A 26,454-nucleotide genomic window follows, 5' to 3' on the forward strand; every position below is an offset into this window, starting at 1 on the left:
TACTTATTTTTTAATATTTGCGTGACTTTAGTATACGTATATACTTTTAATCGTTATGCTTGTAAGCTTTTATTAAAAGAAGGATTTTGATTAATGGTGTTGTTATTATTGATATCTTTCTTGCTAATCTCTTATTATTCCCTGATTACACCTAGTTTTTTATATTTCCGTGCAGATATATAATAAAATGAGCAATAGAAATAGAAATTGGATGTATGAACGACTGATGATCGTGGTCATGTCTCTCATGTTTTCATTAATGGTGTGAAAACATTCATCGAGTTTTCTTCTACTAAGCAAAGTTATATGGATGGAGATAAAATTAAATGCCCATGCACAAAATGCAATAACAAAGCATATAAAGCAGTTGATGACGCAAAATATCACTTATACAAGTTTGGTTTTGTTCCAAATTATTGGTTTTGGGATAAACATGGAGAAACATCAATGGATAGTACTTCATTAGGGATGGATGATACATACACAAGTTTAAATGAACACCATGATCCTACATATAGAGAACTGGTTATGGATGCAGCGGGTCCTGATTTCATGAGTAGAACTCTTGATGAGGAGCGAAATTCAGAAGATAAGAAGTTTTTTGATATGCTAGAGGCAGCCGATAGAGAGTTGTGGCCTGGTTATAAAATTTTGACACAATTATCTGTTGTAGCTCGACTATTGAATATCAAATCAGAATATCGCATCCCTGAGTTATGTTTTGATGCCATTTGTCAATTGATAAAGGATGGGTTACCGGAGGAGAATAACATGGTTGATAGTTTATACGAGAGCAACAAGTTAATACAAGCATTCGGTTTACCTGTGGAATTGACTGATTGTTGCAGGTCTGGATGTATGATATATTGGAGGGGCGACAAAGATCTTGATCGGTGCAAATTTTGCAACGCACAAAGGTACAAAAAGTCAAGAAATTCGTCCACACGTTCGCGTATACCTTTCAAGAGGATGCATTATTTTCCCTTGACTCCAAGATTGAAGAGACTATATGCTTCACAAACAACAGTCGCTTACATGCGATGGCATGTTGATAATCATGGCCACCATGTTGGTGTAATGTGTCATCCATCTGATTCTGAAGCATGGAAGCAGTTTGATATTAACCATCCTTCATTTGCAGCCGAAAGACGTAATGTTAGATTAGGCCTATGTACAGATGGGTTTCAACCCCATGGTGCTTCAGGAAAACAATATTCATCTTGGCCTGGCATTATAACACCTTATAATTTGCCACCGTTTATGTGTATGAAAGAGCCTTAAATGTTTTTGACTGCCATTGTGCCCGGACCTACAAACCCTAAGCAAAAACTAGATGTCTTCCTTCAACCAGTTATTGCAGAACTCAAACGGTTATGGGAAGAAGGTGTTTTAACTTATGATGTTTCTTTGAAACAAAATTTTCAATTAGGAGCTGCATTGATGTGGACAGTTACCGATTTTCCGGCGTATGGAACGTTATCAGGATGGGCAACCGCATGGAAGCTAGCATGTCCATATTGTGGGAAACATACACAATCTTTTAGGCTTGAAAATGGTAAGAAGATATCATGGTTTGATTGTCATAGAAGATTCCTCACCACTGATCAAAAAGAATCGTGTAGAGACAAAAGGTCCTCCTCCAAGTATGAATGGTGAAGAAACCATAAGGCAAATTGAAGAACTTGGTTTGTTAAAAGTGATTGAACTTAATGCTGATGTAGTAAATAAATCACGTGGAAAATGTGGTTGGAAAAAGAGAAGCATATTCTGGGATTTACCATATTGAAAAACAAACCTCATTATACATAATTTTGATGTTATGCATATTGAGAAGAATTTTTTTGAGAATATGTTTTACACTATAATGGATGTTAAGAAGAAGACAAAGGACAATGCAAATTCGAAAGATGATCTGAAACTTTATTGTAAGAAGAGAAAAGGAATAGATCAAAATCAAAGAGCATATTATGCATTAGATAAGAGGTACAAGAAAGTTGTATGTGAATGGGTAGAGAGTTTAAGTTTCCCTGATGGTTACGTTTCAAATTTGGGGAGGTGTGTAGATTTGAGTGCATGTAGACTGTTTGGAATGAAAGGCCATGATTTCCATGTTTTTATGCAAAGATTGTTGCCAATTGCATTCCGCGAGATGTTGCCAAAAAATGTGTGGGAAGCAGTTACTGAGATAAGTCTTTTCTTCAAAAGCTTAACTTCAACAGTAATTACAACAGAGGAGATGAAAAGGATTGAAGCTGAGATCCTGACAATTCTTTGTAAATTAGAGACCATATTTGTCTCTGGCTTTTTTGACTCAACGGAGCATTTGCTGATACATTTGCCATACGAAGCAATGATAGCTGGTCCCGTACAATATCCATGGATGTATCCATTTGAGAGGTTTGTTTTGTAAATCACATTATATTTCAAAATTGTAAGTTGTCACTCTTGGTTAACATATTAAATGTTATGCTTTAGATTTCTTCACCAGTTGAAAAAAGATGTGAAAAATAAAGCTAGAGTTGAAGGGTCGATTTGCAATGCATACTGAGTTCGTGAAGCATCAAACTTTTGCTCTCACTATTTTGAGCCTAGTGTTCATACACGTAACAGAAAGGTGCCTTGAAATGATGATGGGGGAGTTGAAGATGATGATGACAACGAAAAATTAACTATATTTTCATATCCTAGCCGCCCATATGGGAAACTCAAATGTAGAAGTCTGACTGATGAGGAATTTAATGCAGCACATTCTTACATATTGGTTAATGAAGAGAAGATGCAACCTTACCTTAGGTAGTATTATGAACAACATTTAAGTCAGTTTTTATTTAATCTCAAAAGTTTAAACAATTTAAATGGTAATGTACACGAAGTATGAAGAGTCATTGAAAGAACTAAATCCTGATATAAGTGAAGATGATCTTGTTGCTGAAGTGGATGAAAACTTTGCTACATGGTTTCAAAACTATGTGAGTTTTTAAGTTGTTTTCTTTTCTTTTGAGAAGCTTCTAATGTATTTCATTCTTTGTCATATAGGCACGCCAAAATGAAATAAAGAACAAGTACATACATGATCTTTCTAGAAGACCATTGAGGATTGTGAAATCATATAATTTATAATTTGTAAATGGGTACAAGTTTCACACGGAATCACACGGCGCGAACAAATCAACAATGAATAGTGGAGTGTGTATAAGTAGCCCATTTGGTGATTACTATGGAAAGTTGTTGGAAATATTAGAATTTGAATACCCCGGTTTTCCATTTAAAATAACAACATTGTTAAAATGTCATTGGTGTGATCCAACACCTAATGTAGGAGTCAAGGTTCATAGCCAATATAACTTGGTTGATATAAACCAATGAAGAAAGTTCAACAAGTTTGAGCCATTTGTTTTAGCCATGCAAGTTACTCAAGTCTATTTCATTCCTTACCCGAGCTTGAAACAAAACAATTCTGATTGGGTGGCTGTATGTAAAGTTAAACCTCGTGGATGGAGTGAGATACGAAAAAAAGACGTTGCATTTCAAGAAGATGAAATTGAAGCAAATGAAATCATTAGCACTATACTAGAAACAATCGAGTATGACATCTTAAGCAACGAGTTACATAATGAAAATAATGATGAGGGTGAGTTTGATAATGAAACTGAGGGTGAGTTTGATAATGAAAGTGAGGGTGAGTTTGATGATGAAAGTGAGGGTGAGTTTGAGTATAGTACATCAACCAATGAAGAAGAAGACAATAACGAAGAAGATAATCTTTTTTATTGTGATTAGCATCTTAGGTAATTACAATGAAGAAAAATAATTAAATGACCTTGTTATCTATAATCTTTTGTCCCAAAATTCATATCTTTTACAAAACTAAATGCCCTTTTGATTTCAACACAACATGAAAGTAGTGTTTGTAGTAACTACACTATAAATGTTTTCTATCATTAACTAAAAGTAGATATTTATAGGTTTTGAAATGTGTCAAAGGAATGGAATCCGTCAAAGGAATGGAATCAATCAAAGGAATTGGAATTTGAAGAAATAGAAATATGTAACATGTTTGGTTAGAAGAGTTTACTAGCCAAACACCTCAAGCAATAGAATCTCACATTCCAACTCCGTAGGAATCCAGAATCCAAACACAACCTAAGATTCATGTTTTTATTTTACCTGTCCTTTGTAGATATTTTATGGATAAAGAAATGTTTTTTAGGATATTCATTGTTATTAATAGCCACTAATTACATTCAACCTTATCATTTTTGTGACAACCCCAAATATATTGCCATTACAAACCCTATTTTCACTAACGGAATGCGTCAGTATACGTTATTTTAGGTAATGTTTGGAGTCGTCAATAAACAAATATCTAGTTATTTACATGTTCCGATACTATCATGAGTAATTATAACTTGTAAATGTTAACCCCGTTTAACTAAATAGAGTTATATTACTTTTCAACCACTTCACCCGGGTAAAAAGTTTTAACTCCGTTAAACTTTAGCATCGGGTAGCCGTGTATCGGGTGCAATACCCGAGACATATATAAACAAATGGACACTACAATTGAACTCTTTTACCACACCTTCACCTCTCTCTCACTACTTTCTCTCTCTAGACCCGAAATCAACCCCAAATCCGCGAATTCCGGCTTCCAAACGTAAGGACTCTTTCCCTATCTTAGTCTAAACATACTTCATCGTATTTAGAGGCCAAAATTATAGAAAACAAGGACCAAAAAGGAGTTTATGGCCTAAGAAGCCCCTTAGGCCGTAAAAACCTAAAAACTTGCCGAAAACCTCATTTTTCCTTCTTTTAAGCTTATGGACTAATTAAGACATATACCTAGGAGAGTTTGGACATTAAAACACAAGGATTTGAAGCTTAAAAAGGAGTTTACGGCCCAAGCTTATGCTTAGGCCGTAAACACCCCCAAAAACCCCAAAAACCCTTGTTAAAAGCCCCAAAAACTCATCTAGGGTGTTTGGTAATTTAGTCTTGACACTAGGGAATGTTTAAATGCATTAAACAACATCATTTGAGGAAAAAAAGAGGAGTTTACAGCCAAGTCAAAGCTTGGGCCGTAAACACCCAAAATTTTATGTCAAACAAGTCCCAAAACTTATCTAAGGCATGTAAGGAATTTAGCTAAGGCCCTTGGATGTGTGTTGTACCATTAAACTTCTCATTTTGAGGCCAAAAGAAGAGTTTACAGCCAAGGATATTCTTGGTCCGTAAACTCCCCAATTTTCATGCCAAAATGTCCCAAAACTCCATCTAAGGCCTTCTAGAATTTATCTAAGGTGAATGAGAGTGTGTTGTACCATTTAAACATCTATTTTGAGGGATTAAATGGATTTTACGTCCCAAGCACAAGTCTTGGCCGTAAACTCCCCAAAATGTCACAAAATGAGGGTTTAATCCCTCCATATTAGTTCAAGACACATACCATTAAATCAAGGAAGTGAAATAAGGCCTTAAACTTGCATTTTGGAAGACCACATGAGTTTACGGCCAAGCCTAGGGGGTTACGGCCGTAAACTCCCAAGGAGTGGCCATTGGGCCGTAAAATCCAAGGGAGTGAGCTCATGGACCCTCCCGTAAATCCTTCTTAGCCTTAAACCACTCCCGGGAACCCCTTCTAGGCCCTAAAACCCCGAAGTGATGCTAGAATGCCTAAATACTTAAATGGAAAGCATAAAATGATTAATTTCTTGTAAAACACATATTTTCATATGACATTAGGGTCCTAAAGGGTGCACAAGTGACTATTTGGAACAAAACGCTCAACCGACACTTTTACCCGATTTACCCGATTCACCCGATTTACGTGATTTCAGGTGCGTTCATACCCCTTTAATGAACCTTTCAAATGTTTTATATGTTTTAGGGGGGAGATACAAGTTGAATATACATGTTTATGAAAAGTTATACAAGACAATTTTTCATATTACAGAATTAATCACATGTGATTCACTACCTGTAGTTCAAATCACATGTGATTTATCACTATGCCTTATAAATCATTCATTGTTTTTAAAACTATTTTGGATAGACAAACAAAGTTTAAATGTCTTTTTTGTACAATACTTTTATTTAAAAAAAAATCTCCTTATAAAAATGTAACCACACTGATATATTTATATAAGTAAGACTTGAAGGACTTAGGACCGATAGCTCGCCTTATTTCTAGTTCTTGTTTGACTGTGGGCTTAGGGTAGTGGTTATCCGTCCGACCGTCGTTGATTTCTTAGTTATATATCTCGTAGATTAGTACGTATTACGAGCATTTCTTATTTCATTAGATACCTAAATCACTAACCTGACTAGAACCACACCCACTAAGTTAACTATAATAGGTATAGTTAAGGTCTTTATCACTCGTTTTAACTACTACTCTACACTACTATAATTCTCTCTATTATGAAACTAAACATTAATAAGAGAATACAATACGAGTTATACAAAAGACTACTACACTAGAATACAAGAGAATGTACTAATCATGAGATAATTCATTAACCCACTACGAGATACTTTATTCGCTACACACTATGCCCGAAGTTTTCCGATTGGAAGACGACACTATATGTATAGATCTATACGGGGTAGATGCTATTACATCCCGACTGATAATTTCAGTCCGAGCCGCACAGGTCCGGGGATGCCTTTACTCCACTACACTATGCATGACTGGGAAGGTCATGTGGGTCCGCTATTACTCACACTATTGGTAACATACAAGAAATACACTATAACCGCACTAAAGCACTAAACGAAAGATGAAGTTAATATCCCGAAGTAAATATGTATCTAATACTAAAGGAAGCTGCACCACTATTATTTACTCCAAGAATAACTTACTATATTGCTTTACTTATTGGTGAGTCACTATTATACTTTCACGATAAATGGTTTTCAAAGATGAAAATATCATGTTTCTTAAAGGTTTTCACTCACTATACATTTCTGGAAAATATAGGATTTTCTAGGTTTTACTACTACTTATGACTATAAACTTCAGCTTTCATACTAACGATTCTACTGCTTTTTATATAAGAACTCACACTAAACTCTTATGAACTCACCAGCTTTATGCTGATATTGTTTTCAAAATAACTTGTATCTTCAGGTCAAAGATAGAGAGGTACTACTGCAGCATTTTTGGAGATGATGGAGCATGCAAGACCTATCTCTTATTTTTGTTTACTTTTGGTGTTTCTTGAACATGACAAAACACACTTGTAAATACACTCACTATGTAAATGAAATGGTTGTATGTTTCTTGCTTTTACTATTATGCAATTGTGATGATACTGTACACTACGTCATCCACCCCGAAACGTATTACGCTGTTATCGGTTTTGGGATGTGACAGATTGGTATTAGAGCCTTGTTTATAGTGAATCAAGTATATCAACCTATAAAAGATATACAAACTATAAACACTTCGGGACTAAAACACTCTGACCAAGAATATATACTGTTAAGTATCCAAAGGATTTAACTAAGTATATATATATATACATATATATATATATATATATATATATATATATATATATATATATATATACACACACACATCACTATAAAACACAGAAGTCAGTATCATCCTAGAACAAAACAAAAGTATTAAGATTGTTGGATACCACAATTGGGCTTAGAGACATATAGTCACATTTAGGGGGATGTAGCCTGATCAACTACGCTTTCCTGCGAGTGACTAACATGTGCCTAAGCTTGGTTGTGGTGTTACAACAAGTCTAAAACTTACCAACACTACCACAATAACGTTAACATTAGAATACTATAAGAGTATTCTGTACCTCTAAAAACATACATCTGTGAGAACTAAAAAGGGTCGTTACTGATGGAGCGATAGTTGCTAAATGGATACTTTCCGGTTACATGTGACTAGGGCGTTATAGACTTAGAATCTGTGATCTTTGCTTTACTTCCTTTTCCTTGTTTGGTTGTGGATTTAGAGTTAGGGTTACTTATTCGACGGACTATCCTGCCCCAGTCACATGTAATTAGTATGCATTATGCAAGTATTGGTCTAACTCGTGACGATCATCTTATAAGTAATTTAGGTTAGTGCACCTATTAATCTTCTTTCCCCTTTTTCTCACATAGATATCATGGCTGGCTTCCACCCTCCTGGCGACCTGTACTACCCAAACCAGGGTAATGGAGGATGGCTCAGCGAAGAGTCGGACGATGATCACCCAATCCCTTTGGATGACCACCGAGCAGAAGGCGTTCCGGATAACTCCGACTCCGAGCCAGAAGTTAATAACCTATCTCCTAGAGCTCCGAACCCCAACCCCCGTCCGACATTTCAGGGTCCCACTCCTATGTGGGCCATATCCTTGCACAGATGGAGCGAGGAGCAGGGTCAGCCCGTGCCATACGATGGAGACCGAAGCTTCTACAACATAAGCGAAGGAGGATCAGCAGATCGGGTTCTGCCAATCATGATCCGAAGGATTGCCAGGAATGTCGAGCAAGGTCAAGCTGCTATAGGTCGAGTTGTAGAAGTGGATGCCAACTCAAATCTCAACACGGTTCGCATCCTCCAACTCGAAGAAGCCATGGACAGGACAAGGAGGACCAACAAGGCTCTGCAGCATCAGCTGGCTGCATCCCGAGCCGAAGTTGGGGAACTCCGTGCACGCCAAAGAACTCATGATCGACGCCTTCAAGAAGTTATGCGTCAGCTAGCAGATCTGAGGATTCGCCCAACAAGTAACCGTCGCCAGTAGAAGACGTCTAGTTACCTCAATCTTTTGTTTAAAGGATTAGCCTTTTCTCTCTATGTTCCGTAGGTCTATTATCAGTAAACATTCCTAGATTGAAAGTACTCTAGTTAAACCTCTAAACTGCCAACATTTTCTCTATGGTATGATGTAAGACCTACTGCTAGGTCAATTTTCATGAACTTGTGTTGCATCATTAATACCAGTATATTGGCAGTTGATTTCTCTATTGTTATAAATCTCATTCTGATCTTGGATTATGTCGATTTAATCCATGAACGCTCTATTCATATTCGCAATAGGCTCTTACTATTGCTATCATTTCTATGATCTTCCAGTGAAGGATGCCTCCATGAAAGCGTCCAAGCAGAGGAAGACCAGCAACCCAAACCCCTCCTCCACCACCTCCTCCTCCACAGATCGACCCGGTGCTGTTCCAAACAGTAGTGACCGCGGCCGTGATAGCACCCATGGCCCAAATGAACTCTGGGGACGCGAGCGGTGGTAACTCCAGGTTCGGTGAAGTCCATCAAAGGGTGCAGGGATGCACTTATAAGGATTTCATGAACTATAAACCTACCTTCTTCGATGGTACCGGAGGAATTCTGGCATTATCCCAATGGTTCGAAAGAACCGAAGCTGTGTTTGAGATGTGCTCTTGTCCCGAAGAGAGCAAAATCAAGTTCGCCACTGCTACCCTCACCAACAGGGCCTTGACATGGTGGAACGGCCATGTTAGTGCACTTTCCTTGGTCACAGCCAATTGCATGGGCTGAGACACTCTAAAAGATCTCATGAGAGGAGAGTACTGCCCTAGGGGCGAAGTTCAGAAACTTGAGGAAGAACTCTGGAACCTCAAGATGAAGGGGACTGACATAACAGCTTACACGGCCACGTTTTGCGACTTGGCGGCTATGTGTCCCAACATGATCCCGACCGAAAGCAAGAAGATTGAACGGTACATCTGGGGTTTAGTGCCCCCATATCGGGGAAATGTTCTAGCCTCACGCCCTACCACTTTTGATAGCGCCAAGGAATTGGCCCAGAGTCTGATCAACCACGAAATCTCCTCCACTCCAGCAACAGCAACCACAACAACCACTGCACCACCCGCTTCATCTGATAGAAAGAGGAAGCGATGGTATAAGAAGAAGGGCAAGAAAACTCAGACCTCCTCAAAGGACCAGCAAATTGTGGCGGTCCATGCTGCCACCACCCCGGCCACTCCAGCAGCCCCAACCCCGCCGAAAGCTTATAGTGGAAACTTGCCCAAGTGTCCCAAGTGCCCTTTCCACCACAACGGCCCCTGCCGTGAACTACAGTGTTCCAACTGCGGTCGAAAGGGCTATAATGTACGATTTGTAAAGCCCCTCCCAAACCTATCACGCAGGTTTCTGTTACGGGAGTGACCCCAACTTGTTATGGCTGCGGAGAGGCGGGTCATTTTAAGAGAAACTGTCCAAAGACCACAAGTGCAGGGGGAACTGGAAGGCTACTCGCTATCGGTCACAATGAAGCGGTAGCAGATCCCACGGTAGTCACGGGTACGTTTCTTCTCAACAACTCCTATGCCTGTGTCTTATTTGATAGTGGTGCAGAAAGAAGCTTCGTAAATCATAACTTTAAACGCTTACACAAACAAACCCCTCAACCACTAAAACAAACATTCGGTGTAGAAATGGCTAATGGGAAACAGAAAGCTCTAGCGAAATCTACATAGGTTGCACTCTCATGTTAGACGATCACTCGTTTCCAATCGATCTTATACCAGTCTCAATCAAAAATTTCGATGTGATTGTTGGTATGGATTGGTTGAGTCTCCATCGCGCATATATCCTATGTTCCGACAAAGCCATTCGCCTGAACCTTCCAAATCACAAAAACTTATTGATATATGGAGATAAGCCAAGTACGAGTCTTCGTATCGTCTCCAGTATCCAGGCTCAGAAATACTTACGCAAGGAATATCGCACCTTTCTTGCTCACGTCGTCGACACTAACCAGAAATCGAAAGATCCAAAAGACATTCCCGTAGTATGCGATTTCCCTGATGTCTTCCCGGAGGATCTTCCTGGCCTACCTCCCAAACATTAGGTTGAGTTCAGAATCGACCTAGTTCCAGGAGCTACCCCCGTAGCTAAGTCGCCTACCGTCTAGCGCCCGCCGAAATGCAAGAACTATCCGGCCAACTCAACGAACTGCTCAGCAAGGGATTTATAAGACCGAGCTTCTCACCTTGGGGAGCTCCGGTCTTGTTCGTGAAGAAGAAGGACGGATCGTTTCGGATGTGCATCGATTATAGGGAACTCAATAAACTCACGGTTAAAAATTGCTACCCTCTCCCTCGTATTGACGATCTATTCGACCAACTACAAGGAGCAAGTTACTTCTCCAAGATTGATCTTAGATCTGGGTATCATCAGTTACGGGTACTTGAGGAAGATGTTTTGAAGACAGCTTTCCGAACCCGCTACGGACATTTTGAGTTCGTAGTGATGCCCTTTGGACTGACTAACGCCCCCGCAGTATTCATGGACTTGATGAATAGGGTGTGCCGTCCATATCTGGATCAGTTCGTCATCGTCTTCATTGACGATATCCTCGTTTACTCTCGGAGCGAGGAAGAACACAGGGATCACTTACGACGAGTCCTGGAAACGTTGCGATCCGAAAAGTTATATGCAAAGTTCTCTAAGTGCGAGTTTTGGATCCGAAGAGTTGAATTCTTAGGTTACGTGGTTAGTGAAGAAGGAATCCATGTGGATCCCTCCAAAATTAAAGCTATTGAGAACTGGTCAGCACCGAAGATGCCTACGGAAATTCGTCAATTTCTAGGCCTCGCTGGCTACTACCGTAGATTCATCCAAAACTTTTCTTGGATTACGAAGCCTCTCACTATGCTAACGCAGAAAGGTGTATCCTTCTACTGGGAAGAGAAACAGGAGAAGGCATTCTAGACCCTGAAGCGAGCCCTATGCACCGCACCAGTATTATCCCTTCCCGAAGGGACATAATACTTTGTTGTATATTGTGATGCATCCAATCAGGGGCTCGGTTGTGTCTTGATGCAACGAGGTAAGGTCATCGCCTATGCCTCGAGGCAGCTAAGGACCCATGAGGCGAACTACACTACTCACGACCTCGAGTTAGGAGCGGTTGTCTTTGCACTAAAAATCTGGAGACACTACTTATACGGGACGAAGAGTGTGGTGTACACTGATCATAAAAGTCTTCAACACATACTGAACCAAAAAGAACTCAACATGAGGCAGCATCGATGGGTCGAGCTACTTAACGATTACGACTGTGAAATTAGATATCACCCGAGAAAAGCCAACGTAGTAGCAGACGCACTGAGTAGGAAGGAGTATACTGGTCGAAAGGTCAAGTCGTTGACGATGACTATCCATTCGCATCTATCCACACAGATCAAAGAGGCTCAGCTGAAAGCCTTAAAGCCTAAGAATGTGACGGGAGAATCCCTGCGCGGAATGGATAAAAATCTGGAGGTTAAGGGTGACGGGGCATACTGCTTCATGGACCGAATCTGGACTCCACGCCATGGAGGTTTTAGAGATTTGGTTATGAGAGAAGCACATAACACTCGCTACTCCATCCACCCGGGTTCAGATAAGATGTATCTGGATCTCAAAAAGCTATACTGGTGGCCGAACATGAAAGCGGAGATCGCCACCTTTGTGAGTAAGTGCCTTACTTGCGTGAAGGTCAAGGTCAAATATCAAAAGCCATCAGGACTCCTCCAACAACCTGAGATACCAGAATGGAAGTGGGAGCGGATCACAATGGACTTTATAACCAAACTTCCCAAGACAGCGGGTGGATTAGATACCATTTGGGTCATTGTTGACAGGTTGACCAAGTCCGCACATTTCCTACCCGTCAAAGAAACGGACAAGATGGAGAAACTCACTAGAATATACCTTAAAGAAATAGTACGACTGCATGGCGTCCCTATATCTATTATCTCAGACAGAGATAGTAGATTCACCTCTAGGTTTTGGCAATCGTTGCAAAAGGCACTAGGGACGAGGTTGGATATGAGTATAGCCTACCATCCGCAGACCGACGGACAGAGTGGGAGGACGATCCAAACCTTAGAAGATATGCTGCGAGCTTGTGTGATTGACTTCGGCAAATCATGGGACACACACTTACCACTTGTGGAGTTTTCTTACAATAATAGTTATCATACAAGTATCAAGGTAGCTCCATTTGAAGCCCTCTACGGCCGTAAGTGCAGATCCCCTCTGTGCTGGGCTGAGGTGGGTGACACTCAGCTACCTAAAGGAAGAGTTCCTGACAGCTTTCTCACTGGCCCGGAGATCATTCGAGAGACGACCGAGAAAAATGTACAGATACGTGAACGACTGAAAGCCGCTAAGGATCGACAGAAAAGCTACGCCGACAAACGAAGAAAACCCTTGGAATTCCAGGTGGGAGATCGAGTCCTGTTGAAGGTCTCACCCTGGAAGGGCACGATACGCTTTGGAAAGCATGGAAAGTTGAACCCAAGGTATATATGGCCTTTTGAGATTCTCGCTAGAATCGGCCCCGTAGCTTATAAACTCAACCTACCTCCCGAACTAAGCAACATACACCCTACCTTCCACGTCTCGAACTTGAAGAAATACCTGTCAGAAGAGACACTCGTAATTCCCCTTGATGAGATTGAGGTCAATGAAAGCCTCAACTTCGTGGAAGAGCCTGCGGAGATTATGGATCGAGAAGTAAAACGAACGAAACAAAGCCGTATCCCAATTGTGAAAGTTCGGTGGAACGCCAAACGAGGACCGGAATTCACTTGGGAGCGCGAAGACCAAATGAAACTCAAATACCCCCATCTCTTCGCAAAGTAGTACTGTAATTCTTATCTGTATGAATTTTAAATTTCCAGACGAAATTCCCCTAACGGGGGGATGATGTGACAACCCCAAATATATGGTCGTTACAAACCCTATTTTCAATAACGGAATGCGTCAGTATACGTTATTTTAGGTAATGTTTGGAGTCGTCAATAAACAAATATCTAGTTATTTACATGTTCCGATACTATCATGAGTAATTATAACTTGTAAATGTTAACACCGTTTAACTAAATAGAGTTATATTACTTTTCAACCACTTCACCCGGGTAAAAAGTTTTAACTCCGTTAAACTTTAGCATCGGGTAGCCGTGTATCGGGTGCAATACCCGAGACATATATAAACAAATGAACACTACAATTGAACTCTTTTACCACACCTTCACCTCTCTCTCACTACTTTCTCTCTCTAGACCCGAAATCGACCCTAAATCTGCGAATTCCGGCTTCCAAACGTAAGGACTCATTCCCTATCTTAGTCTAAACATACTTCATCGTATTTAGAGGCCAAAATCATAGAAAACAAGGACCAAAAAGGAGTTTACAGCCTAAGAAGCCCCTTAGGCCGTAAACACCTAAAAACTTGCCGAAAACCTCATTTTTCCTTCTTTTAAGCTTATGGACTAATTAAGACATATACCTAGGAGAGTTTGGACATTAAAACACAAGGATTTGAAGCTTAAAAAGGAGTTTACGGCCCAATCTTATGCTTAGGCCGTAAACACCCCAAAACCCCAAAAACCCTTGTTAAAAGCCCCAAAAACTCATCTAGGGTGTTTGGTAATTTAGTCTTGACACTAGGGAATGTTTAAATGCATTAAACAACATCATTTGAGGAAAAAAAGAGGAGTTTACGGCCAAGTCAAAGCTTAGGCCATAAACACCCAAAATTTTATGTCAAACAAGTCCCAAAACTTATCTAAGGCATCTAAGGAATTTAGCTAAGGCCCTTGGATGTGTGTTGTACCATTAAACTTCTCATTTTGAGGCCAAAAGAAGAGTTTACGGCCATGGATATTCTTGGGCTGTAAACTCCCCAATTTTCATGCCAAAATGTCCCAAAACTCCATCTAAGGCCTTCTAGAATTTATCTAAGGTGAATGAGAGTGTGTTGTACCATTTAAACATCCATTTTGTGGGATTAAATGGAGTTTACGGCCCAAGCACAAGTCTTGGCCGTAAACTCCCCAAAATGTCACAAAATGAGGGTTTAATCCCTCCATATTAGTTCAAGACACATACCATTAAATCAAGGAAGTGAAATAAGGCCTTAAACTTGCATTTTGGAAGACCACATGAGTTTACGGCCAAGCCTAGGGGGCTTACAGCCGTAAAATCCCAAGGATTGGCCATTGGGCCGTAAACTCCAAGGGAGTGAGCTCATGGACCCTCCCTTAAATCCTTCTTAGCCTAAACCACTCCCGGGAACCCCTTCTAGGCCCTAAAACCCCAAAGTGATGCTAGAATGCCTAAATACTTAAATGGAAAGCATAAAATGATTAATTTCTTGTAAAACACATATTTTCATATGACATTAGGGTCCTAAATGGTGCACAAGTGACTATTTGGAACAAAACGCTCAACCAACACTTTTACCCGATTTACCCGATTCACCCGATTTACGCGATTTCAGGTGACTTCATACCCCTTTAATGAACCTTTCAAATGTTTTATATGTTTTAGGGGGGAGATACAAGTTGAATATACATGTTTATGAAAAGTTATACAAGACAATTTTTCATATTACAAAATTAATCACAAATGTGATTCACTACCTGTAGTTCAAATCACATGTGATTTATCACTATGCCTTATAAATCATTCATTGTTTTCAAAACTATTTTGGATAGAAAAACAAGTTTTAAATGTCTCTTTTGTACAATACTTTTATGTAAAAAAATCTTCTTATAAAAATGTAACCACACTGATATATTTATATAAGTAAGACTTGAAGGACTTAGGACCAATAGCTCGCCTTATTTCCTGTTCTTGTTTGATTGTGGGCTTAGGGTAGTGGTTATCCGTCTGACCGTTGTTGATTTCTTAGTTATATATGTCGTATATTAGTACGAATTACAAGCATTTCTTATTTCATTAGATGCCTAAATCACTAACCTGACTAGAACCACACCCACTAAGTTTACTATAATAGGTATAGTTAAGGTCTCTATCACTCGTTTTAACTACTACTCTACACTACTATAATTCTCTCTATTATGAAACTAAACATTAATAAGAGAATACAATACGAGTTATACAAAAGACTACTACACTATAATACAAGAGAATGTACTAATCATGAGATAATTCATTAACCCACTACGAGATACTCTATTCGCCACACACTACGCCCGAAGTTTTCCGATAGGAAGACGACACTATATGTATAGATCTATACGGGGCAGACGCTATTACATCCCGACTGATAATTTCAGTCCGAGCCGCACAGGTCCAGGGATGCCTTTAATTACTCCACTACACTATACATGACTGGGAAGGTCATGTGGGTTCGCTATTACTCACACTATTGGTAACATATAAGAAATACACTATAACCGCACTAAAACACTAAACGAAAGATGAAGTTAATATCCCGAAGTAAATATGTATCTAATACTAAAGGAAGCTGCACCACTATTATTTACTCCAAGAATAACTTACTATATTGCTTTACTTATTGGTGAGTCACTATTATACTTTCACGATAAATGGTTTTCAAAGATGAAAATATCATGTTTCTTAAAGGTTTTCACTCACTATACATTTATGGAAAATATAGGATTTTCTAGGTTTTACTACTACTTATGACTATAAAGTTCAGCTTTCATACTAACGATTCTCATGCTTTTTATATAAGAACTCACACTAAACTCTTATGAACTCACCAGCTTTATGCTGATATTCTTTTCAAAATAACTTGTATCTTCAGGTCAAAGATAGACAGGTACTACTGCAGCAATTTTGGAGATGATGGAGCATGCAAGACCCATCTCTTATTTTTTATTTTTTTTTTACTTTTGGTGTTTGTTGAACATTACAAAACACACTTGTAAATACACTCACTATGTAAATGAAATGGTTGTATGTTTCTTGCTTTTACTATTATGCAATTGTGATGATACTGTACACTACGACATCCACCCCGAAACGTATTCCGCCGTTATCGGTTTTGGGGTGTGACAATTTTAGGATATGATTCGAGACAGATTCCTTTTATTTTTACAGAACTTTCTTCACATATAAAAAGATGTCACTGTTACATCACTGTTTATCAGAATGTCAAAACGAATTGTATTCGAGGGTAAAACAATACGTACATCTTTATCTCTAAAATGGGAAGGAAATATTTATATATAAAAAAACATCATTAGCTTCTACTCCTTATTTTTTGTTGACAATATTTTATATACAATATGATGAGCAATCAAAAAGTTGTTTTCTTTAATTAGAATTAAATGATGGATAAATATATTAAAATAATTAAAACTCTCAGATGAAAACAAGAATAGTTTTCAAAGAACCATATAATTATTCAATTCTTTTTTTTCTACCAAAATATGCACCATGAAAATTAGCCAAAGACAAAAATACAAAAAAGAAATGAAAAAAATACAAAAAGAAAGCGATATTAGACCAACTGAAAGAGATGGTGAGAGCCCCAACAATCTGCTAGCTGGCATAATTGTGTACTGAGAAGCACATCCAAAGAGTATCTACAAATTACCAAACTACCCATGTCACTTAATTGCTAGAACAAAGGACTAAAATGTTGTATAAAATCATAAATATCGACAAACTGCATGGGTTGAATCTTGAGACAAGTTTGAACACCTTTTATATTTTTCAAGATAAACGTAAAAGTCTAAAAAGAAAGCATACCCAATTACATAAATTACGTTATAATCCTTTCATTCCATAAAAAGAAATGAACTTTGACTATTTATTAACTGACCCATGCTGCATCCGCCCTGCCCAAAGGCCCAAACGGGACCACAATCCACAACAAGCCATCCATCAAGCTGCTGGTTGAAAACCACTCCGTGTGTAGAACAAACCCTATTTGCTTCCGAATAATGAAGGATCGGTGATGAAGATATACTTGTGCCTGTGACTAAGCTAAGTGATGATGATGATGGGCGAATTTTGACCTAATTCTGCATTCCTCATTCCTAAGTTCATATTTGAATAATGAAGGGTTGTTTTATTGCTGTTAATGTCAATCGTGACCTGCCGCTTTTTTAGTCGATCGTGACCTATCGCCGTTGCTCTTGGAAAATTGGAAAATTATCGATCTCGGAAAATTGGAAGGTACTATTTTGCAGTATTCAATTGCCGATCGTGACTTTTTCTCTTTACTCATTATTTTGACCTAATTCTGCATTCCTCATTCCTCAGTTTCCCCAATCTCCACTTATGCTGTTATCGATCGCTCTATAAGTAGATTTTTCTCGATCGTCGTTGTCCTACCAGGTAACATTCTTCTCTGTTCTTCTGTATTTATTAGCTGATAATTTCACTTTTTTTTTATGAATTTGTTTCGCTTGATTCTATGATATCTATATACATATAAGCTTGATAATGAAAGTGCTACAGGATAATCAGCCAAAATAATGAAAGTGCTACAGGATAAAAGATACAAGAATAGAGAGCTACAAATCATGCATTTCCGTTCTTACCAATAAGTTTTATTACAACTTATATTATTGGATTACAACTTTCTTTCTTTCTCAAGGCTTGGAGTTGTTACAGAACAAATAGATATAAAATTTGCTACGGAACAATTAGCTACGGAATTTGCTATGGACCAAATGGCTACGGAATTTACTATGGACCAAATGGCTACGGAATTTGCTACGGAACAATTAGCTACAGAATTCGCTATGGACCAAATGGCTACGAAATTTGCTACGGAACAGTTAGCTACGAAATTTGTTGTAGAATTCAATATTACGGAATTGTGATGGAAGTGTGTTGTAGTTGAAATGTTACGGATAGTTGTCATAGCAATGACCATAGCAAAATTGCTACGTAACTATAATTTCGTAGTTAAACATTTTGCTACAAGAAATTTTACTATGGAATCTCATTGGCAAATTCCGTAGCAACTTCCGTAGTTATTTAGGTTTAGCTACGGAATTACATCATTTTGCTACAGAATTTTTCTGTAGTTAAATCGAACTTTTCTTGTAGTGTCAGCACACAACCATCGGGTTTGAATGCCCACATACTATGAGTCTAATCATCATCGGGATGGAATACTCTTCGCCTACAACCATCAGGTTGAAATGCCCGGGTCTGTTGGCTCTTACACAAAGCAGATAAGCCTCAACCATCAATCAATCATGTGCATATATATATATATCAGATAATTACTTAACAGTCTACGAATAGACAAACCGATCAACAAATCACTAAGCATAGCAACATCCTATCTACCAGGATACCAATCTAACCGATCACACTAACAATAAAGCAGGATAACAATCCAAAGGGTTGGCCTTGGTGCCTTCGAACCTTCCATATAATGAGGAAAACTCACCTCACAAATAGCTCGTGATGATAATGCCAAACTCCCCAAATATAACTCCAAACTCAATCACCAACATCCACCAATGATCCACTTCCATAAATTTCCAAATTACTACAATCCCCTAGAAGTCAAACTGGACAACCCTTGGTCAAAGTCAAAGTTAACGGTCAAGGTCAATAGTCCATGTTGACCCAACTCGTCGAGTGTAGCTCACTGACTCGTCGAGTTCCTTCAGAGCTCAAGAAATTGTGAAAACACTAGTCGAATCGCCGAGCGTCCAAATAACTCGTCGAGTCCATATAGTGTCCAAAATGTTGGGAAAACCCTAACGAACACGTCGAGTTACCTCTCTAACTTGTCGAGTTCCTGCAGAATCAAGAAAGTAGGAAACCTTCATTCAACTCGTCGAGTTCCTTCAGTCCATTTCTGATTCGGATGCTTTTATGTGAAACCAAAGTACCGAACATTAGATCTAGGTTCCTAGGGTGTTGTTATCATGTAAAGTTGCTAACTTTACGTGCATGTAAGGCTCCATGAAGCTAAACCACTCATAACTAGCCTTAGAAGAAGGTTTTAGACATCAAGGAATGCCAAAGCTTCATAAAGCTTGAGGCTTTATGTTCATAAGGGCCTAGAGGAGTCTAGAGACGAAACCATGCCCTTGTGACAAGCTTAAATCCGAAAGTGACTTGCACCAAAATGCCCATATTCTCACATAAGAAGAGATCTAACAAATGGAAGGTCGAGGTAAAAACTTTTTACCATCAAATTCAAGCCAAGACGATGTATATACTGAATCTACAAGCTTCTTCTCGTTCAAAACTTCTTAATCTTCAAGCTTCTTCAACAAATGCACCAAAAACACACTTTAGCCTCTCACACACTCAAGAATGGGGTATAGATTGATTAGGGTTGCTTCTGGCCGTCAAAAGGTTGTAAGGATGCTAAAGGAAACGGCTTAAGGTCCTTTAAATAGGGTGAAAACCCTAAAAATTAGGGTTTTCATGCACAACCTCTACTCGTCGAGTTGGGGTCCTCCAACATGTCGAGTAAAAGTCATAAACCACGCGAGCTGACTAGGTTCAACATGATTATTTGGGTTCTCCAACTCATTGAGTTCCGTCAATAAAATGAATACAAAGCTTTTAAAAATTATACCTGTGATTCGGGAAGTTACAGTACTTTCCACTACATGTTTTACTGAAAATCGATATTTTATTCATCATCGTTTTAACATCATTCCTTATGAAATTATCAACAATCGGAAACCAAATGTTAAAATTTTCCATGTTTATAGATGCAGGTGCTTCATTATGAATCTCAATGAAAATCTTTCGAAATTCCAGTCAAAAGCTGATAAAGGGATATTCTTGGGATATTCTCATAATTTGGTTGCTTACAGAGTGTTAAACAAATGAACGAGGAAATTCGAAGAAACATTTAATCTTACTTTTGATGATTATTATGTTAACTAGTTGAAAAGACATGTGAACAACAACCAATAATGAATGAATCAAATAATGAATCTTAAAATTTCAATTCGTTAGATTTTTATTATGATTTGATTTTCGGTGTTCCAGAACGGGATATTGATGCAGAAGTTAATGTTGATGACAATCAAGTGCCTGAAGCATCAAAACATTCTGATGATTCATATCACACACAAAACGACAATGATTCATTTTCACAACCAAATTCTTCTAGAACTAACAAAAGTCCACTTGATGATTCCACTCTCACCCTTCCATAGGTAGTCTGCAGAGCTACCTCTGTCCGTCCCATCACCTTGTGACCAATCTCACCCTAATAGATTGGGGTGTAACATCTCCGTCTATACACCAACTCATATGGTGGAGCACCAATACTGGAATGAAAGTTGTTGTTGTAGGAGAACTCTGCAAGAGGTAGGTAGGAGTCCCAACTCCCACGGAAATAAATAACGCAGGCTCTCAGCATATCCTCGAAAGTCTATATGGTCCGCTCACTCTCACTGTCTATCTGCATATCCTCGAAAGTCTATATGGTCCTCGTTGAACTTCTGCCAGAAACGAAAGGTGAACCACACATCACAGTCTGAGACAACAGAGACCAGTTCCCCATGGCAAGAAACGATCTCGCGGATATATAAGTTGGCCAACTTCTCATCCGATGAACTCTCCTGTATCGCTAAAAGTAGAAACTCTTGGTCAATCGTTCCATGATGATCCAAATAACATCGAAGCCTCGAGCCATTCTCTGTCTGAAATCCATCATGATCTGCTCCCATTTCCACATGGGAATCTCCAGAGGCTACAGCTAGCCATGCGGCCTCTAATGCTCAGCCTTGACCATCCGGTAGGTCAAGCACCTCTCAACATACCATACAATCTCCATCTTCATGCATGGTTACCAGTAACTCAATTGAAAATCTCGGTACATCTTGGTAGCCCCTGGGTGAATAGAGAAGCGATACTTATGAGCCTCCTCCAGAACAATTTGTGTGACCCCACCAGACATCAAAACCCAGACCCAGCCACAACGGCTTAATAACCCGTAGCTATCCATCACAAACCGGGTGTTTTCGCCTCTAATCCTCTCAAGCTTGCAATTCTCCCGTCGCATACCCTCAGCATGAGCTTCCCTAATCAAGCTCACAAGTAAAGAATCCACAGATATCCTCATACATGCAGCTGGAGCAGTTGATCCAGATGTCTTGCGGCTCACGGCGTCCACAGCCACATTCTCTTTACCTGGATGGCAAAGGATCTCATAGTCATAATCCTAGACAACGTTAAGCCACCTGCGCTGTCTCATGTTTAGGTTCAGCTCATCCATGATGTGTCACAAACTCTTGTGGTTCATATATATGTGGCAAAAAAGACCCCTTAGAGGTGATCTCTCCCGATCTTGAGAGCGAACACTACCGCTCCCAACTCAAGATCATGTGTGGGATATCTTGTCTCATGCGGCTTTAGCCGCCATGATGCATATGCTATAACTCATCTCCTCTACATAAGGAATTCTCCCAACCCAGTGATCGATGCATCACAAAATACTACAAAATTCTCAACTCCCTCAGTGAGTGTCAACACTGGTGCCTCGCGGAGTCGTTGTCTCATTTTCTCGAATGCAATCTACTTCTCATGGCCCAACCGGATATCCACCCGTTCCTCGTCAGACGAGTGAGAGGTGTCGCAATCTTGGAGAAATCCTGAGTGAATCTCCGGTATTAACCTGCCAATCCTAAGAATCTCCTGATGTCCATGGGAGATTTCAGAACCTCCCACTACATAATTTCCTTGATCTTGGCCGGATCGACCAAAATCCCCTCCTTGTTAACGAGATGTCCAAGGAAGTGAACCTCTCATAACCAAAACTCGCACTTCAAGAATTTGGCATACAACCACTCTAGTCTCAGAACTCCCAGTAGCTCACGGAGGTGCTCCTCATGCTGCTCTTTGGTCTTGCAGTACACCAACATATCATCTATGAACACAATGACCGAACGATTGAGAATCGTTCTGCAGACCTGATCCATCAGGTCCATAAACACTGTCGACGTGTTACTAAGCCCAAACGACATTACTACGAACACGTAATGTCCATCAGGAGTCCTAAACTTGGTCTTCTCCACATCCTCCTCCCTAACCCTGACCTGATGGTGTTCGAACCTTAGGTCTATCTTGGAGAACCAAGATGCTCCCTGAAACTGATCAAAAAGATCATCTATCCTCGGGAGTAGGTAATTGCTCTTCACCGTCAACTTGTTTAACTCCATGTAGTCAATGCGCATATGGTGTTAATAATCCTTTTTCCTGACAAAGAGAATCAACGCTCCCTACAGAGAACTGCTCGGATGGATGAACTTCTTGCCTAGCAGTTCCTGTAACAGTGATGACAGCTCCTTGGCAACAGGGGTCGGACCTGGCACTCGGTCAATCCTAAACTCAAACTGCCTCTCCGGAGGGACTCTGGGTAACTCTTATGGAAACACGTATGCGAATTCTATGAAAACTGGTACGTCTGAAACCGAAATATGATCTTTGACCTGCGTATCCACCACATACACTAAATAACCCGCACACCTGTACTGAATGTACTGTCGAGCCCCTGGCAGCTGAAGAAAACTCTAATCCCAATTCAGTGCTCTTGCTGTGGATAATCAGTTCTCCCCACTTGGGGTTCGAACTACCACCCGTTGACCCTCACAGTCGATCATGGCAACGAAGCGACTAATTCAGTCCATACCCTCAATCACACATACATCCCCATGGGAATCGGAATCAAGTCTATCGGGAAAGATACCTCGAAGATCTCCAACATGCAACCCTGATAGACTGAAGAAGCAGAAATCCCATGTTCGTTGGCGATAGAGACTCGCAACGGACACTCTAGCTCTCCTACTTGCAAACCAAACTCCCTACTGAATGACTGAGAGACAAATGATCGAATCTCCCATGAGTCAAATAGTACCAAAGCAGGAAAGGAGTTCACTCAGAATGTACCTAATTATAGGTACAAACATATAAGCATAAAACAAATATAATCAATAAGATAAAGGATAGAAACATACCTGCAACCACATCCGGTGCTATCCTAGCCTCCTCGACTGTAAGCTGGAAGTTGCGTCCCAGAGCCTTCAGAGGCTCTACTCTACCCTGACCCCCTTCAGTAATCCTTAGTGTAGCTGATATGGGGAGCATGCGTCGGCTTGGATGCTAGTAGGGGACACTAGGGCTTCATATGGCCGACCTGCTGACAATGGTAACAAAGTCTAACCCCATAAGCAGGAGTCTATTGCCTATAATCCCTAGCAATGTGTCCATGATTTCAACACTTGTGCCACCCGTTACCAGATCAACAAAACCCCTGAATGAACCTTCCCATACTTCCCGTAAGTGCAGCCGGGATGACCCCCAAACTTAGATTCAGCGGTCGTGGACCGCCTTAGCGCCGACTGTGACTGCGTTAGCACCTACCTCTGCTCTTGTAACTATAACTCGATCTGAAGCTTACGCCACCTAGCGGTCTCCTGTAACTCCAATAGTGTATCACAATGTTGGGTAGCAACAAAGTGACGAATATCGATCTTGAGCATGCTCAAATAATGTAATCTGAGCCTGCACAGAAGCAAACTCTAGGCAAAACATCGCCCTTTCAGTGAACATGCGGGTGATCTCCATGACCATCTCTGTACCCTGTCTTAGATCTAAAAACTTATGTGATAGCCACTCACATAGACCCATGGAATGTAGCGAGTGTGGAACATCTCACTGAACTTCTCCCAAGTAACAACATCTCTCTAATCATTAGTATATGACCTAGTTATCAACCTCCACTAGTCCTTTACCCCAGACTTCATCAAGTTCAGGGCACATCTGACCTTCTGGTTAGCAAGACATATGCACGTGAAGAAACATCCCTCCATGTCAGACAACCATCTCATGGCAATGATCAGATCCAAAATCCCATCGAAGGTTGGGGGATCTTTTTTATTGAAGTCCTAGTACTGAAAAGCCGACCCTATCCCCGTACGTATAGTCGACACGATAATGGAGGCTGCAACAGCCACAGTCTCTGTAATGGCTACGTATCTATCATCAAAATACTCGCAGTCTTGATAGACCCAAACATCTCCAGAATCTGACCCCGGACAATCTCGACCGACTCCTCGTGGATAATCTCCCTTACACGATCCTCTGTCAACGTTGACCTATCCCAACCACCAGCTCCTAATCTTGACCCAAATATGGTCTCAAATCACCTCGTAACCTCCATAGTGAAAATACACCAGTAAAATATTAGATAATCTGCATAAACAATGGTGAACCAATTTGTAACAGCTCGGAATTTCAGGTATTGCTTTAAAACTATTTTTGGGGCATTTTTAGGAGGGGACTCGGCGAGTTAGTGCCTGACTCGCCGAGTAGGATCACGGACTTGGTCGCAGATTCGCGACTGGACTCGACGAGTCCATTAGGGACTCGGCGAGTCGACGCTGTTCAGCAGAAACCCTAGCCGTTTGATTTTGGATCGTATATAACGTCTTTAGGGCCGTGATTGCTGGTCTTTTGGCCGATTGAGGATAACCTAAACGTCTGTGGGCATCTAGAGCAGGAGTGAAGGCTAGTGGAAACTTGAAGGATTTGTTAGGCAAGAAGAGGCAAGGTTGTGGTCAAAGAAGGATCAAGAGGATTGAGCTCTGAAGGTTGGGGACACAGAGGACACGTTTTCCAGGTAATACTCGGACCGTTTCTGTTGTTTTAGTGGTGTACACGAATATAGGGTTTATGAAACCCATTTGGGGATTAGATAGGTTATTATGTTGTTACCCAATCGTTTATACCCCGGTAATAGGATGCTTAGAGGTCCAGAAAGTCCCATGGGTGCATGTCTCGGGACCATACGTGTTTCAGGAAGCAGTTGATCGACTGCATGGCATGGACTCGCCGAGTCGGATGAGCAGACTTGGCGAGTAGCTTGAAGATTCACTGGGACTCGCCGAGTTGTTCTTCAGACTCGGCGAGTGGAGTCGGGGTGGCCCCGCGATTCTTCCACGAGGACCTCGTCGAGTCAAGGGGGATACTCGACGAGTAGAAAGGAGAACAATAGGGAAATTGGGGAGGACGTCTAGACTCGCTGAGTCGCCTTTGCACTCGACGAGTCCGGTCAAGTTGACCGTTGACCAGAGTTGACCTGCATGTAAATTCTTAGGGTCAATTGTCTTGAATGATAAGAGTATTAATAAGGGTATATGGTATTATAGGGAGTCTGCAGATCGGCGGATCGAGTGCGAGTAGTTTCAAGAGCTGATAGCTTACATTACCACGAGGTGAGTCTTCTCACTATACTATACCCGGAAGGGTTTGACTGTGTGACCGGAAGGTCGGATATGTTATGTGTTATATTTATGCTATAACTGAAAGGATTAGTTGCTATGCATGCTATGTATGTTTCTATGGGCCGGAAGGCAATGTATTATGTGACAGGAAGGTCAGGTATGATATATGATTTACGTGATATATGTGTTAGAGTAAATGTATTATGTGTTATATATGTTTATGGGCCGGAAGGCAATCTTGTTATGGGCCGGAAGGCAATTATCTTATGGGCCGGAAGGCAATTATCTATGGGCCGGAAGGTGATTATCATATGGGCCGGAAGGCAATGTACTGTGGACCGGAAGGTCCGGGCCTGGAAAGGCGTATATGTGTAAGTGGTATACTGGGGAACTCACTAAGCATTTATGCTTACAAGTTGTTATGTATGTGTTTCAGGTACTAGCGAGGACCGTGGAAAGGCG

At 40.3% G+C, this 26,454-nt stretch overlaps 1 pseudogene; it reads left to right on the forward strand.

Annotated features, from left to right (window-relative positions):
• Positions 1 to 306: 306 nt before the first annotated feature.
• Positions 307 to 2,797, forward strand: LOC145002925 (uncharacterized; annotated as a pseudogene).
• Positions 2,798 to 26,454: the final 23,657 nt, after the last annotated feature.

The sequence above is a fragment of the Lactuca saligna genome, chromosome 6, assembly GCF_052625555.1.
Source record: "Lactuca saligna cultivar CGN05327 chromosome 6, ASM5262555v1, whole genome shotgun sequence".
Taxonomy (NCBI): domain Eukaryota; kingdom Viridiplantae; phylum Streptophyta; class Magnoliopsida; order Asterales; family Asteraceae; genus Lactuca; species Lactuca saligna.